This window comes from Anthonomus grandis, chromosome 12, assembly GCF_022605725.1.
Source record: "Anthonomus grandis grandis chromosome 12, icAntGran1.3, whole genome shotgun sequence".
In the NCBI taxonomy this organism is placed as follows: Eukaryota; Metazoa; Arthropoda; class Insecta; order Coleoptera; family Curculionidae; genus Anthonomus; species Anthonomus grandis.
Genome location: NC_065557.1, coordinates 9962588 through 9976780, shown reverse-complemented (window position 1 = coordinate 9976780; position 14193 = coordinate 9962588). Strand labels below are relative to the sequence as shown.

General features: G+C 28.5%; 1 protein-coding gene across 2 annotated transcripts in view; it reads right to left on the bottom strand.

The window, feature by feature from the left end:
- The window catches only part of LOC126743436 (protein prickle-like), a 444925-nt gene that overhangs the window by 290393 nt on the left and 140339 nt on the right, over positions 1-14193 (bottom strand). The gene's annotated exons all lie outside the window — the stretch shown is intronic.

Sequence of the window (14193 nt, the reverse complement as noted above, 5' to 3'; positions counted from 1 at the left end):
TTTTATAATCAAAGACCAAAAAGGCGAAAGTAGAAATTGTTAAAATATAATAATCTATGATTATTTTCTAAAGTAACTCTATTTAAATACTTACATAAATAATGTTTATTTTGGGATAGTCCACATTATCATATTATGCTTCTTTGGCTTACCTGAAACAAAATAAGGAGTATTATTATCTGCTTTAAAAGTACTAAATAGTTTTTTATATGACAAGTGTGTGCAATAGTGTATGGTAAAGTTCCCGTGAATAAAAAATGGGATTTTACACCCGTTTAACATAAAAAAAAAATCTATAACCAAAGAAAACATTAAGAAAAATTAAAATACGCACTGGTGTACAGCAAAATATCTTAACCTTAAATTGTCAGCGACGATTCTTAACACTATAAGTTTCCTATGCATTTGTATATGAGTCCAATATGATTTCTAATGAAAACATATACATAAGTGAGATAATCATAGACTTATAACTAAGAAAGAAAATCAAAAGCGATTTTAAATTTAAGTTTCGAATAGTAAGTCGATTGGTTTCGACATATGATAACTTCTTGATTTAGTTGGTGGCAACCGATCGGACGCTAGCTCACAACACAGATTGAAAAAAAAACGATTTTTTTAAAATTGATTATTTGAATAAAATCTTAGAACTATGTATTGTTGTAACTCTAATTCGAGTTCATATTTTGTCAATAATAATAATAATGACTATAATATTAACTTGCAAATGACAACCAGAACTTACTAACAAAAGCAAAAACCATCAACTCTGAAGCACATTTTAGAAAACTATATTGCTGAGAGACTTAGAAGAAGAAAAGAGGCAGATAAAATAAATAGATCAGTAAATTTCCAACAAGTTATTATTTTTTTTTATTGATCTGGAAGCAGCCTTTCGCTGAAACTGTAGGATCGTCATTCCAACGAGGAACTATCTCAAATTTGTTTTGACCAACTAATATAACCTAACACATGTAGATACAGATGTAAATCTTATTATGGGAGATAATAAGGAGATGATGGGAGGATGTGAGACATTTACACCAACAGAAAATACTAGCGACAAGATCTAGTAGCGAGCATACTTTATTAAGAGCTACAGGAAAACTAAATTTTTTATTTGTAAAACTTATAAGGAACCATATTATAAGGATGCCCCGAAATCGGTACTTAAATATGACAAATAAAAATTGTCATAGATTAGCAGGAAAGGAAAAATACACATTAGTTAATTTTAATAGATGAAGTTTTTAGGAAAATAATTTTTATACATACTGCTATTTTAAATAACAACAACTTAAGAGCGAACCATAGCCGATTTAAAGACAATGGGAAATGAGAAAAGTGCAGATTGTTCCATAAATTTTATTAGCAACAGGAGTAATTCTCCACTACTGTAGATTTTTACAAGGCTTGGTCGCTTTGATATCACTGGTTCTACCAAGTGCTCCCCCTTACAGATAAGAGTGATGGTATTAATAATAATAATAATAATAATAATAATAATAAATTTACTTTTAACAGATAAAAATCCTATTACAGGCAACTCAGAACAATACATACTGTGCAGCTAATGGGAACTAAAAACGAATAAAAATTAAAATATTATAGTAATACCAAAAAAACTAAATAAAATACATAATTATTCATGATTTTTACTATGCATCAGTTTCACATTTTTGGACTACTATCTATGTATGTAAATAATATGTATAATGTATATATAATTATGTATCTATATATGTAAATCACACGAGTGTGATACGTCTAAACTTTAACTCTTACACTTTCTTGTTAAAAAAATATTGGTTAATTTCGGTTAGGCAACCATATAAAATTTTTATTCATATTACACAGATTTTTTATATATTCTCTACATGGTTTTCCAAAATAAGTAATTGGTACCGTAATGGAAAAAATAAATTTTTAAACCTAATCTCTTTGCTAAATATTTTGGTGTAATCCGCCCAATAAATAACTTAAGAACTAACTAAAAAAAAGAAAATATCTAAATCAGGTATAAGCAGATTATCATTAAATCAGTAAAATGCAAACGAAAATTAAACTACTAAGAAGATTATACAAAAATATCATCCATTATTCTCCAAGAGACCAACATACAAAATTGACGGAAGACAAAGTACTATCTCTTTCTTCTTCGATGGTTAATGAAATGTATGATGGAAATTACAAAAGCTAAAAAGAGTACCGTTCTCGTGTGTGCGAATGACGTTTTTACTTTTGAACCAAATTTAATTTTTTACAATTTAATTTAGCTAAGTATTTTCCTTTTAGTCATTTTCTTCAGCTTACACTGGTTAACGTGTTAAGTAATTTAGGATTAGGTCTATAGGTTTTACACCCATACTTCTAATCTTGTGGTACCAGGTTCGATTCTCGATGAATCTATGTTTTTGCGTTCTAATTTTCAATTTTTAATTTTTTGTTTTCTACAATTATAACCTAAAAACTATTGTTTATTTATGTAATGTGAAGTATGTGGATGGCTTTTAAAGAATTTCTAGTGTTTATATTTAAGTTTCTAGTTTTGTTTCAGTAATGTTTTTGATTTTAGGCCTGATGATGCTCTAGCTAGAGCGAAACACATGTAGCCCATGATTATATGTTATATGTTGTGAGACCGTGATTTTCTGATTTTGTGTGTTTTGTTGTATTATATATATTTGAGACTTTTGTCTTGGAGTTTGATACATGATTATTTAGCTTTATGAGCATGTTAATCAAGGTATAAAGAAGGCCTTTATCAACCTGAAGTTACTTATACTTCAATTATGTAGTAGCAGCTTCTTAATCAAAAATCAAGGAAAGTTTTTTATGTGATGACTGAAAGGAGGGTACTTAAACTGTGTACTAAACTACATAGTCTGGTCATCTTCAACAAAATTATCTTTAAAAAATGCCTCAATTATCTTTATCAGATTAAGTCTGGGTATGATATTTATGCTTACTATTCTCTATTCGCCAGATTAACCCAAGGCAGGCTTTATGCAAATTAACAGGTTTATATTATTACAAACTAGATGAAAATATTATATTATATTTTATTATAAACATGTTAAAATTTTGTATACAAATAAGCACATAAGTAATATTAGTGTTACCTTTTAAAGCAAATAAATTTTTATTAGTAACTATATAAACTTTTAACATAATTTCTAATCACAACTTAATTTTTTGAAAAATGTTTTTTCATATTTTTTAGCAAATAAGTTCCTTATTTTATTTAACTAATAATTGACTTAAATATGAGCTCCTGTAATTTGTCTTGGTAACTCTTAATATTAAAATATATTGACAAAGGAGAATTCTATGCAGATTTGGAACTTATACTAAAATTATAAAGAACGAAAAAAAGAGTAAGAAAAATGACAAATTTTTATTTTAAATAGAAACGGTTCTTTAAATATTATAAGAAAATTCCGATTAGAATCAGCGTATTGTGTGAATTAGATCGAATAAAATTTTCTATGATTTCTATGAATTCTATACATTTTGAATTCTTCTTTTTCCAAAAAATGTAATGCTTTTGTAGATTTTTTTTATATAATATGTATTGAATTTTAATTATTTTTTATTTAAATAAAAATAAAATTAATAATATTGATAATAAAAGATTGTTAACATAATCAGATTTTTATGCATATAAGATATCTACGAAAATGGTTTTATTTTTTATGCGAAAACTGCGCACCGAGTGACAAAGGATCAAGAGGTCGGGGTTACTATAAAAGAAATAAAAAAATTAAAAATATCTTATATTACAAGAAAAACCAGTGGCATAACATTTACTATATCAAACATATTTCATTCAATGAATGCACATGGCGAACATATACATTTAAATTATGCATGCAAAAGTGGCTGAAGATGCTGCTGGTAGAAAGTGCACAGTATTTTAACAAAATTATCATACACTACCAAAATTGTTTAATAAAAAAATTAACTATACTATCATGTAGTTTGAAACCTGAGAAATTTGGGATAGATTATACTCTGTCTTTCTTTATCTCTCTAAAATAATCTAAAATATCTAATTAAATACCCTATGTAAGGAAGGTTGGCAATCAGCTTGCAAATGTTGACTTTGGAAGCAGCTACTGTAAACAAAATTTGTAGAAGGGCATAACTGTTTTCTCAAGTTTCTGTTCGTATATCCTGTCTCATACGAATATTTCTCTTGCCTTATATTTTTCCTTGCATAAATATGACATAATAATACGTTCTGTCTAGGATATCTTTAGTATTCTTTTATATATCCATAATTTAAAAGTCATGGTCTTCTTGGATATTTCTACATTTCACGTTTAGGATTCAACAGTGTTCAAGAAGATGAAAATTACTTGGTGCAAACATAATCCTTAACTAAGTTCTCTTCTACACAATTTTTGTTTTATCTTAAGCTAGACCTAGCATTTTCTATCCTTAGTAATTGTACAAGGTGTTGTATTTAAGTTCTTCGTATTTTTTAAAAAATTAAAAAAAACCAATCAATGTATTTTAGTTCAGAAAAGTCAGGAACCGAAATAAAAAAAATCTGAATTACTTGGCGATTCATCTTTATGTTTTCACTTCTTATTCAATATTTTTGGTATTGTGTGCTCGGTTCCTAATTATTTTCATAAACACAGTTTTCTTCGTGCTTAGGGTGAGATTATACTTTGCAAGTTTGCCGACGTTTCAGCTATGATTGCGGTGTCGTCGGCATATTAGATGGTAAGGACTAATATTCCATTCACCTTTTTTCAATCTGTTTAGCCTTTTAGATATTATTTTAAAAGTATATTTTAGATAATAGTAGTAACAGTACACACCCATGTCTTATTACACGTTTTATTTCCACCAACTTTTTAATTGCGGTTGCTCTACTAAGCCTCTGGGTATTTAATTCTAATATCTCGGTAATAGCACTTTTTTAAATATTGTAGTTAATTAGGCATATATATATATATTGATTTACATTTAATTCTCCCTACTATGACTCATTGACAAAATTCCTATAAACAAAAAAATCTCGAAATATACATGCCAATTGGGCACGAACTAGACACATAGGACACCCGGAATTAACATACGTAACAGATTTAAACATCCCCCGTCGATGATAATTAACGCCCCTCGGTGACATCCTAAAATCCACAAATGAAATTACATTTTAGCCGGGGATAATGTGATTCAGGACCGATACCGAGGCAATTCGGTGCGTGACGCCCGAAATGTTCGAACGCCAATTTCAATACGGACCTTTATATTACTCGGTAAACAAGATAAGGGCGTGAAAAGGGAATTAAATCACGCGGGATTTATTACAGTCAAGACAGGGGCGGAGACGACCATAAAAATGCCAAAGAACTCGTCCTGCGACCTTTCGTTATGTAGTAAAGGTATGATAAATAAATATTAAAGGAATTTTCTTTTGAGAGCGTGGTATTTATTTGGAGATCTGTATTTCATCTATATGTCATGTTATTAAGACCATTCTTTAATATAAGACTCATTTTAATAGAATTTGTATAAAAGTATTAACTTAGACAGCATTTTTCTTCTTTATAGAAATATAAAGGCCATAGGATGATACAAAAGTCACAAAAGTAGACCGCCATAGGACCATTGTATAAAATTGTTCTTTGGACGAATAATTTGTGAATGCAAAGGGATGTTTAAAATGGCATGTCCAATGGCCTTTCAGATGAAGTCGGGTAATGGATAAGGCAAACTTTATTTTATCCATAATACAGGTTGTTCGAAAAATGTATTTTGTATATTCAAATATTTATGAAACAAAAATGGATCAAGGGTCCTCTTAAATAGCAAAGAGTGTACCTTTAAAAAGCCTTAAAAATATTTTATTTACCACACGAATATCTTAAAAGGCTTTTTTGCAATAAAATATATTATTAAAATACATTTTTTTTAATATTGTAATTTTTACTATTTCTATAAGAAAACAAATAATAAAAGTGAACTTCGTCACTTAGAAAAGTGACTTCTTATAATTATTTTCACTTACCAATATGCAAACTTGTAAATCCTACAAAACTGCTTCCTAATAGTTTTGCCCCAACTAGCTTTATTTTAAAGTTTATTTATTAAAATTAGTTAATTTGCACTCTGCACTCTTGCACAAGAAGCGTAAACCCCATTTTAATAACTCTGAAACCGAAAAATTTATCAGATTATACGTATTTTTTAAATTGAATCATGGTCTATTTGGGGAAATCTTTTGATATGGAAAAGAACATTCTATTAAAAAAAAACTTTTAATTTCTATAATATTTTTTATCGTCTTTTCTACAGGTATAGTAATAATCTTCCACTTTCTTTTCTTTATGCAGTTTAAAACTTAGATGTTCTAGTATTTTCTATTCTATATTTTTTATACTCCAACATAACATATTTGGTTTTGTAATTTCATACCAAAAGTAGTCTATTCTTTAAATTCTAAATAGTTTCCTTATAATCTCAGCAGCTTTCTTGATAGATATTCTAAATTCTTTCTTTCTTCTTTTCATAACAACATGATTATTTAGAAAAATATTTTTTATTTATCTTTTATCTCTATACTATCAAACTATATAAACTATCAAAAATACTGAAGAAAAAGAAATAACAAATCTTCCTTAAGATACAGAACGCTTCTAGAGTTCTTTGAAAAATGTCTGCTTACAGTCCGAAGGTACTTGCTGTCAATCCATGTCTGGACGACCACAAATTTAAATTTAAGAATTTTGTTTTAGAGGTTTAAAGATCCAACTCTAAGAGTTTTTATATCTATACCATTAGAGGCAGTAAGCAGTAGAGAAGATTAATAGGCCGTACATTATCTAACACTGTTTTCTTTTAATATATAAGATATACTAAAATATATAGGAGCTCATAGGAAAATATATAGGGGATCCTAGAAACACTACCAAATTTCTAAATGTAGGATGAAGGTATCTGTAAAGAATGCGAGTTAAATTACCTTTATTGTTTTTAGTCCAATGTGATTTTTTTCAGTTTTCATTAGGACTTTTCTTCCGAGTTTCGATTTCTTCTGTAGTCTTGTAAATCATACTCTAAGGGTTTAATAAATATTTGTATCAATAAAATATTATCGGACTTATAAACCATTTTTGTCCGATAAAACATAAGCACATTTAAATTTATTTTGTCATAAAGAAAGATCCAAGTGTCAGGCTGATACACATTGTGGCCCTTTCATCAAACTTATTTTTCATGAAATCTCATCCTAAATAAATATCCCAGTAGATTTTAGTTGTTTTTAAGGATTTTTTCAGTGCCCTTGCCTCTCTTAGATTATTATTTCTATGTTACTTATATTTTCTTATATATATTATCCAGATAAAGAAACGTGGCATTCAGTTACAGCTGTATTAAAAAGTATTGAAAAATTGCCTACTGTATTAACAATATTAATATTGGATAATTAATAGTCTATCTAGCATTTAGTTTTCTATGAACTAATTGCTTATTATATTTTCATTGAACCAATTTTTCTTCTTGCATTTTAAAGCTACTTAAGCACTTTCAGAAAAACTATAGAACAGCTCTGGAAAGATTCAGAGTATGACCAAGACTAGTAAGTAAGTCTAGATCTTTATCAATTATATTTCAATTTGTACTTACTGCTTTATTGGAATCTATTGGATCTTCTTAGTACCAGATAATTCCTTAATATCTTTAAATATGATGGTAAACTGTAGTATAATTTTTTTACCAGTTCTTGCCTCAATGTTTTAGTTTGACTTTTCTTTCCGCCACCAACTACCATAATATTATATGAACGACATGGCTAATATATTGTTGTATGAGAGTTTTTACATATTTATGTACAAAAAAATAGAAAGGAAATCCGATAATATTTCCAAGTATTTACCATGTGGATTGTGAATATTAGAGGTTGAATCAGCGGAGCATACCGAAACCACGCATTACGTTGTTAATTCTGCAGTAGATGATTTCAAGGAACAATTTTAGCATAGGACTCATCATCAGACTGATGATGGTCCAATATTCCTCGCACTTCTTTGCTCTAGCATTTTTAGGGTATATTTCCAGAGTTATAAAGTTGGTTGAAGATTTCCATGTTTCAGGCTAATTCTTGATTATTCAACATTTTTAGAAATTCGGCCTCTATATTGCCTGCTCCCACTGCTTTTTTGTTTCATTTATTTTATTGCTATTTCTACCTCGTGAATTAGTATAGGTGGTCCTAAAGCTTCTTCCGACTTCTACCTGTTTTTCAGATCGTGTTTGTCAACGATAATTTTTCTATTGGCTTCTAAGATCTTCTTAATTATCGACTTAATGTGGACCAACACTAGACATCCATTGAAGGATGTGGGCTGAATGTAGTATTTGTAAATAGATACAGCTTTTGGAAATCTTAGGAGATCAAGATTTTATTTACATAGAGTGGGCTAAGGAATCACTGGAGAGATGATATGGATTTTGAAAGATTAAGTTTTTAAAGTTATCATCCAGATAAAGTAGAGTAAAAATCCTTAATCTAGTATGCGAGTTTCTCAATATTATCTAGGATATAGCAAGAAGGTCATATTTTAAACTTAAATAAGCTACTATTGAAAGGGGTGCAACAGGGGTGTGTTTTCTTAGACCTACTTTAAGAAATATAAATGAAAATATAAAAATATAACGGCAGTACTGCAGGAAACTAATAATTTGCTCGACATCCAATAATTTAAACAACATTTATAAAATTAGGATGACTTGGTTTTTTTTCCTGAATTTTGCTTGTGGCGCCTCTGGTGTTACTCTTAATAAATTCGTAAATTTCGGAAGTTCTTCGATCGAGGCTAATCTTAAAATCTTTTACTTTACGAGGTCATTTCATTTGAATTTACGCGTTCGGGCACTTTCTTAAATGAAAGATTTATCGCTTGCGATCAGATTGCGGACCCCATTTACCTAAATTTTAGCCAAATTAAATCAGCAGGGAGGGTGCGGAACAGGACGGAATTAGATTATTAACTTACTTGCGAAGATTAATAATTCCAAATACGTTTGTATGTACGTCTGCGGTTCATTATTATTTAAAGAAATTATTTACTATGTTTTTATGACCAAAACTCATGTCAAATATTAGACATAGAAAGACTTGAGCTAATTTAAGATTTGATCACTCCTTAGTCGTGTGTAAGTTGAAAATACACATATAAAAAAAGAAAGTTAGCAGATAACATAACTAAAGGAAAACTAAATATAGAAGCCATTGGAGACCCAACAAAAAAAGCACTATACCAAACTCGCTTAAATAAAAAAATCGAGACGAACTCTAATACGGGACAAGACGATCCACAAGGGTGCTGAGAAAAAATAGAAACGAATATCAGCAATGCTCTAGATTTAAGGAAAGTGAGAGTTAATAAAGCTTCCCGTAATAATCAATGGTATACACTGGAAGTGAAAGCTCTAGGAGAAAGGTGAAGCGTACCTAAGATGTAGGAGTATTTAAACACTGGAAAGAAAGAATCAATACATCAACACAGGAAACAACGTTGACACAAAAATCAAAATCATAAATTCTGGAAAAGGTTTACCTCCGAAATGGAGCTTAAACTTTATGGAGCACAAGTATGGGGAACGCTAAGAAGAAGGAAATTTGAAATCGTGGAATATACCAATACTACAAATTAATTAACTTCAATGGAAAACCTACTTTGAACAACTATACACAGACATACCCGAAGAGGAACGAGATTAAACAAGACGGCGAAGAAGCTCAAGAATCGCTTGAAATGATTAAAAAATAATGATGGAATTGACAAAGCGGATTAAAAACAGGAAAGCATCCGTACTTAAAAATGACAGAACGTGCCAAGCTGTTTTACCAAATATAAACAATTAGAAAAGTCGCAAAAATTCAAAAAAGAGCATGACAATTCCTAGTGATGGAAGACCATGAACAAGACACATCCCTAAAAGACCTCCAAAGAGATGAATCGAGTCAAAGACCCCAATATCTAAAGAGGCTTAATTTAAAAAATACAGGCCTAAGGCCTACAATCTAAAGAAGAAGAAGAAGAAAAGAGATAGTGGTACTTTTAGAACAAATTTTTTGTTATGAAGTCTAGCTTTTCTTTGTATTCTTATTTAAATTCAATATTATGTTTATACTTTTTTATTTATACACCATATCTTTAATTTCATAATAAAAAAATTTTGTTAAAAGGAATATCCAAGAAATGCCTACTCGTAGTAATTATAAAAATGGTTTTTCAATTTTGTGCATAAAATGTATACTTCTACCTATTAAACTCCTCATTATTCATTGATTGTGGTCATGAGATAATCATGGATAAAATATTTAAAAGTTATTACCAGTAATTTGGAATCCTGATTTTAATATCCCTTTTTTAAGTATATCAACCATTGGGATACCATTTTCATAACTGACTTTTCTAGTTATCATAAAAATTTTTTTTTTCTACTGCTTCATGATGCTGTTTTATTACTGAAGTAACTTTGTGGTCAGTTTAATGCTGCGCTATGTCAATATTGGAATTTCTTTTATGTACAGGCTAAGTTATAGTTTCTTATAATTCCTAAAAGTTCTTTCTTTATTACTTTATTCACTAGGTTTTTCTTCTAATTGTCGTGTTTATTATTATTGGTTATTATAACTTGATTATGTTTTCTACTTCAATTTAGGGAAAGCTGATTTAACTTACTCAGTAAATGTAAATTATATTGTAAAAATTTACCATACTTAGGCGCCAACATTCCCTTATTTTTCTTGATATTCCCAAAAAATTCAATATCTATCATCATGTTTGTAGGCTTTTAGAACATAGATTTGAGTCAACAGATGACAGTAGATTTTAGTTATTTTTCAACAAAATAAAATTGAAAAATGTTGCATTTTTAGGCTATTAACTATTAGGCTATTAACTTTTATTTGACTTGCAAATTATATCCAAATATCCCACAATTTGGCACCAAAATTACAAAATTGAATAAAATTGGCTTAGATTTCTCAAGAAATAATTAGATGTAACCACAAGGGTAAGGCTTTATGCATATTAGTGAAGAAAAACACTTTATGTACAGGATCGATTTTAAAGTTAGTGATGACCCTTCAAAATACATAAGTGTGTTACTATTAGTCGCCAATATTTTCTTAATTTATTTAATTTTTTCCCAAAAATTCTGATCGTAAATTTAGGTTTAAGGTGCTTTCCAGCCGTAAACAGCCGTAATTACCCTAAAAGTGCATTTTTTATTTATATTGGTTCACTTTATGATTTTCGGTGACATTTTGAATTAGACAATACTTATATCACTATCTAAATGGCCAAAAAAAAACTTTTCACTAAATTGGCTTTAATTTTTACAAAAACGACAATTTTATTAAAAAATTTTATATTACGTGAGTCTGAAGTCATTTGGGCTCAAGGCGATGAAGAAAATCTAATAGAATTCAAACAAAATAAAATGGACAGAAACTCTTCTATAAATGAAATGCAGAACAATAAATTGACAAAGTAAAAGTACTGATCACTAAAACCGGATAATATGATACATTAATTATAAATAAAAATAAACAAAAGGTATATGTGTTTAATATGTGTACGCTTTTACTACAGGCTATAAACAAGAAGAAATAAAAACATTCATATCATCAAAGCGCTAAATGAAAATAAGACAAAATAAAGAAATTATTATTAACGAAAAAGTACGAAAACTCACGTTTGAATTTTTTTAAGCAAATTTTATTACAATCTTTTTCTAAATTTTAAATTTTATTAGACAAAATTAATTGTTTTATTTATGTGCTAATTATTTTCCTATTACTATTCAAATTACCTTTAAATTATATTTTGCTCGAAAAGTTTATAGACCTTTTTAACACAATCGTGATTTAATTTAAAAATTTGGGTGTAAAACGTCTAAGAATAAAAAATCACATTTTTTTATAAAAATATCAATCATGCAATATTCTCTTCTCTAATCTATATAGTTTAGCTCTTACTGTCTCGATCACCTTGGAATTGACGCATAATTTAAATCACTACTTACCGTAGGTATAATTTTCTCACGATATTCGTTATTTCATAATAATAAAATTAATAATATAATGAAATAATATCCCTAACAAACTACAGAAAATTACTTATATTGATAATAACAACTTTTTACACACATTTCTTTGCAAATAGCAAGGCTACATATAAGAACTACAAAACCATTTAAACGGTTTCATGCGTTGTTACACACAACATTGCGTGCTAAGTTCTAACGATACCATAACAGACATACCCATAAATCATAAATTTTAATTATGAAAATTAGCCCCGATATTCTTACTACACACTACTTTTATTTAATTAATGCCATCAATCAGGAAACAAGGCCGGCATTTAGGATTAGCATTTTCTTACCTTTTTATAAATATAATCGTCAAATTGTCAACAGAAAAAAAAAAAAACAAATGAGGTATTAGTAGCCACACCCAAAAGGTAAAACCCATTATACCGAAAAAAGGCATAAAATAGTCGGTGTGACCGCAAATCTATTTTTAATTATCGGCCGACAGGTAGCCATTGAAACGAATCGAAAAATTAATTTTACAATTGAGTGAATCTCAATAGTCTTCAGTCAAGCTGATTCGGAGGATTGTTTCTTGTTCTTTTATAAAATCTGACTGGAAATTTTGTCAATACGAATTCGTCGAGTCATCTTCGAGAAAAAAAGAAATAAGAATCACGTTTTAATTGAGCCATGTTGTCAGACTTAATAAATTATTTAAGACCAGAAGCCTTAAATTTATATTATTTTCTATAAATGTAAAGAATTAAAAAATATTATAATATTAAGACCCTTAAAGCTGAAACAAATTTATATTTACAAATAAATTAGGTTTAGAAAGAACTCAGTGCATGGCTGTAAACAGCGAATGTAGTGAAGATATGTCTGCGTGTATAGGAGGCTCACAAGGTAATGATGGAGGCTCAATTTTGTTTACACTGCATATTATTAAGTTATTTTATATTAAATAGATGGCTAAAGCAATATGATTTTGGATTTCACTGGAATAATTTAAAAACGATGGCAAAGATAGAGCTGACTAAAGTGGTTTCCTGGTATAACAATCAAAAGCTAATAATACCTTCAGAAAATACCCTTTTTATGCGTTTTGGCAGAAAAGAAGTTTCGTTGCCATACTTTTAATAACTTAATGTTAGGATAAATAATTTAAGCTTAGCAATTTTAAAAACAGATAAAAGTAAATACTTGGGAGTGATGTTAGATCCAATTATTAATAATAACCATATACAGTATACAATCAATAAAGTAAAAGTCTTTATTGGTTAAAATAAAGTACTAACAAAATTTTTGTCGAAATGCCATTTTTATTAACATTGTATACAGTGTTAATTCAACCACAAATTATGTTATTTATGGATTTCGTACTTACCTTTATTTATGTACAACATTTTATAACTCGTTTATAGTTTTATGTTCTGTTATAATTATACCAATAACAAGAATTTTCTTTTGGGGTTTTTATGTTTATTTTTTGGTACTGACATTGCGTTTTTGTACTTTAAAATCTTTTTAATGTAAATAAGCTTATTAAAATTATTATTAATATTATTATTGTAGACAAATTCCGGTAACAGGCAAATAATATTAATATTAAAGTATTTTCTCAGGAAATTTTATTAAACTGCTATATCTATTAAAGCTATGCCTCGTTCACTTCAGGCATAACTTAAATGGATATGAAAAACCAGTCTTACTATTTTAGATTTTGTAAGTTTTTATAAAAAAGTCTGCTGTTTTAGAACTTATTTTAATATTTCATTGAATTGTTTCTTAAATATCGAAAAAATATAAGAAGTAGACCTAGAAAACTGAACTTGAACTGAACAGAACAGAAAACTGAAGTACATATATTATATGAGTCAAAATATTTGCTAAAAGTACCTAAAGTTTTTAGAGCTTACCCTAATACGTAGATAAGCTTCAAAGGGCTTTCTTTCCGCTAATATTCCTTCATTTAATTTCTTAACTAAATTCTATGACTTATAAATAAATATTTGTATAATATCCTTGGAATTTTAAATAAAAATTTTTATGCTAAGGAAAAATATTGTACACGAAATAAGGTTATTATCTAAATATATGTTTTTATTTAATGCATAACTT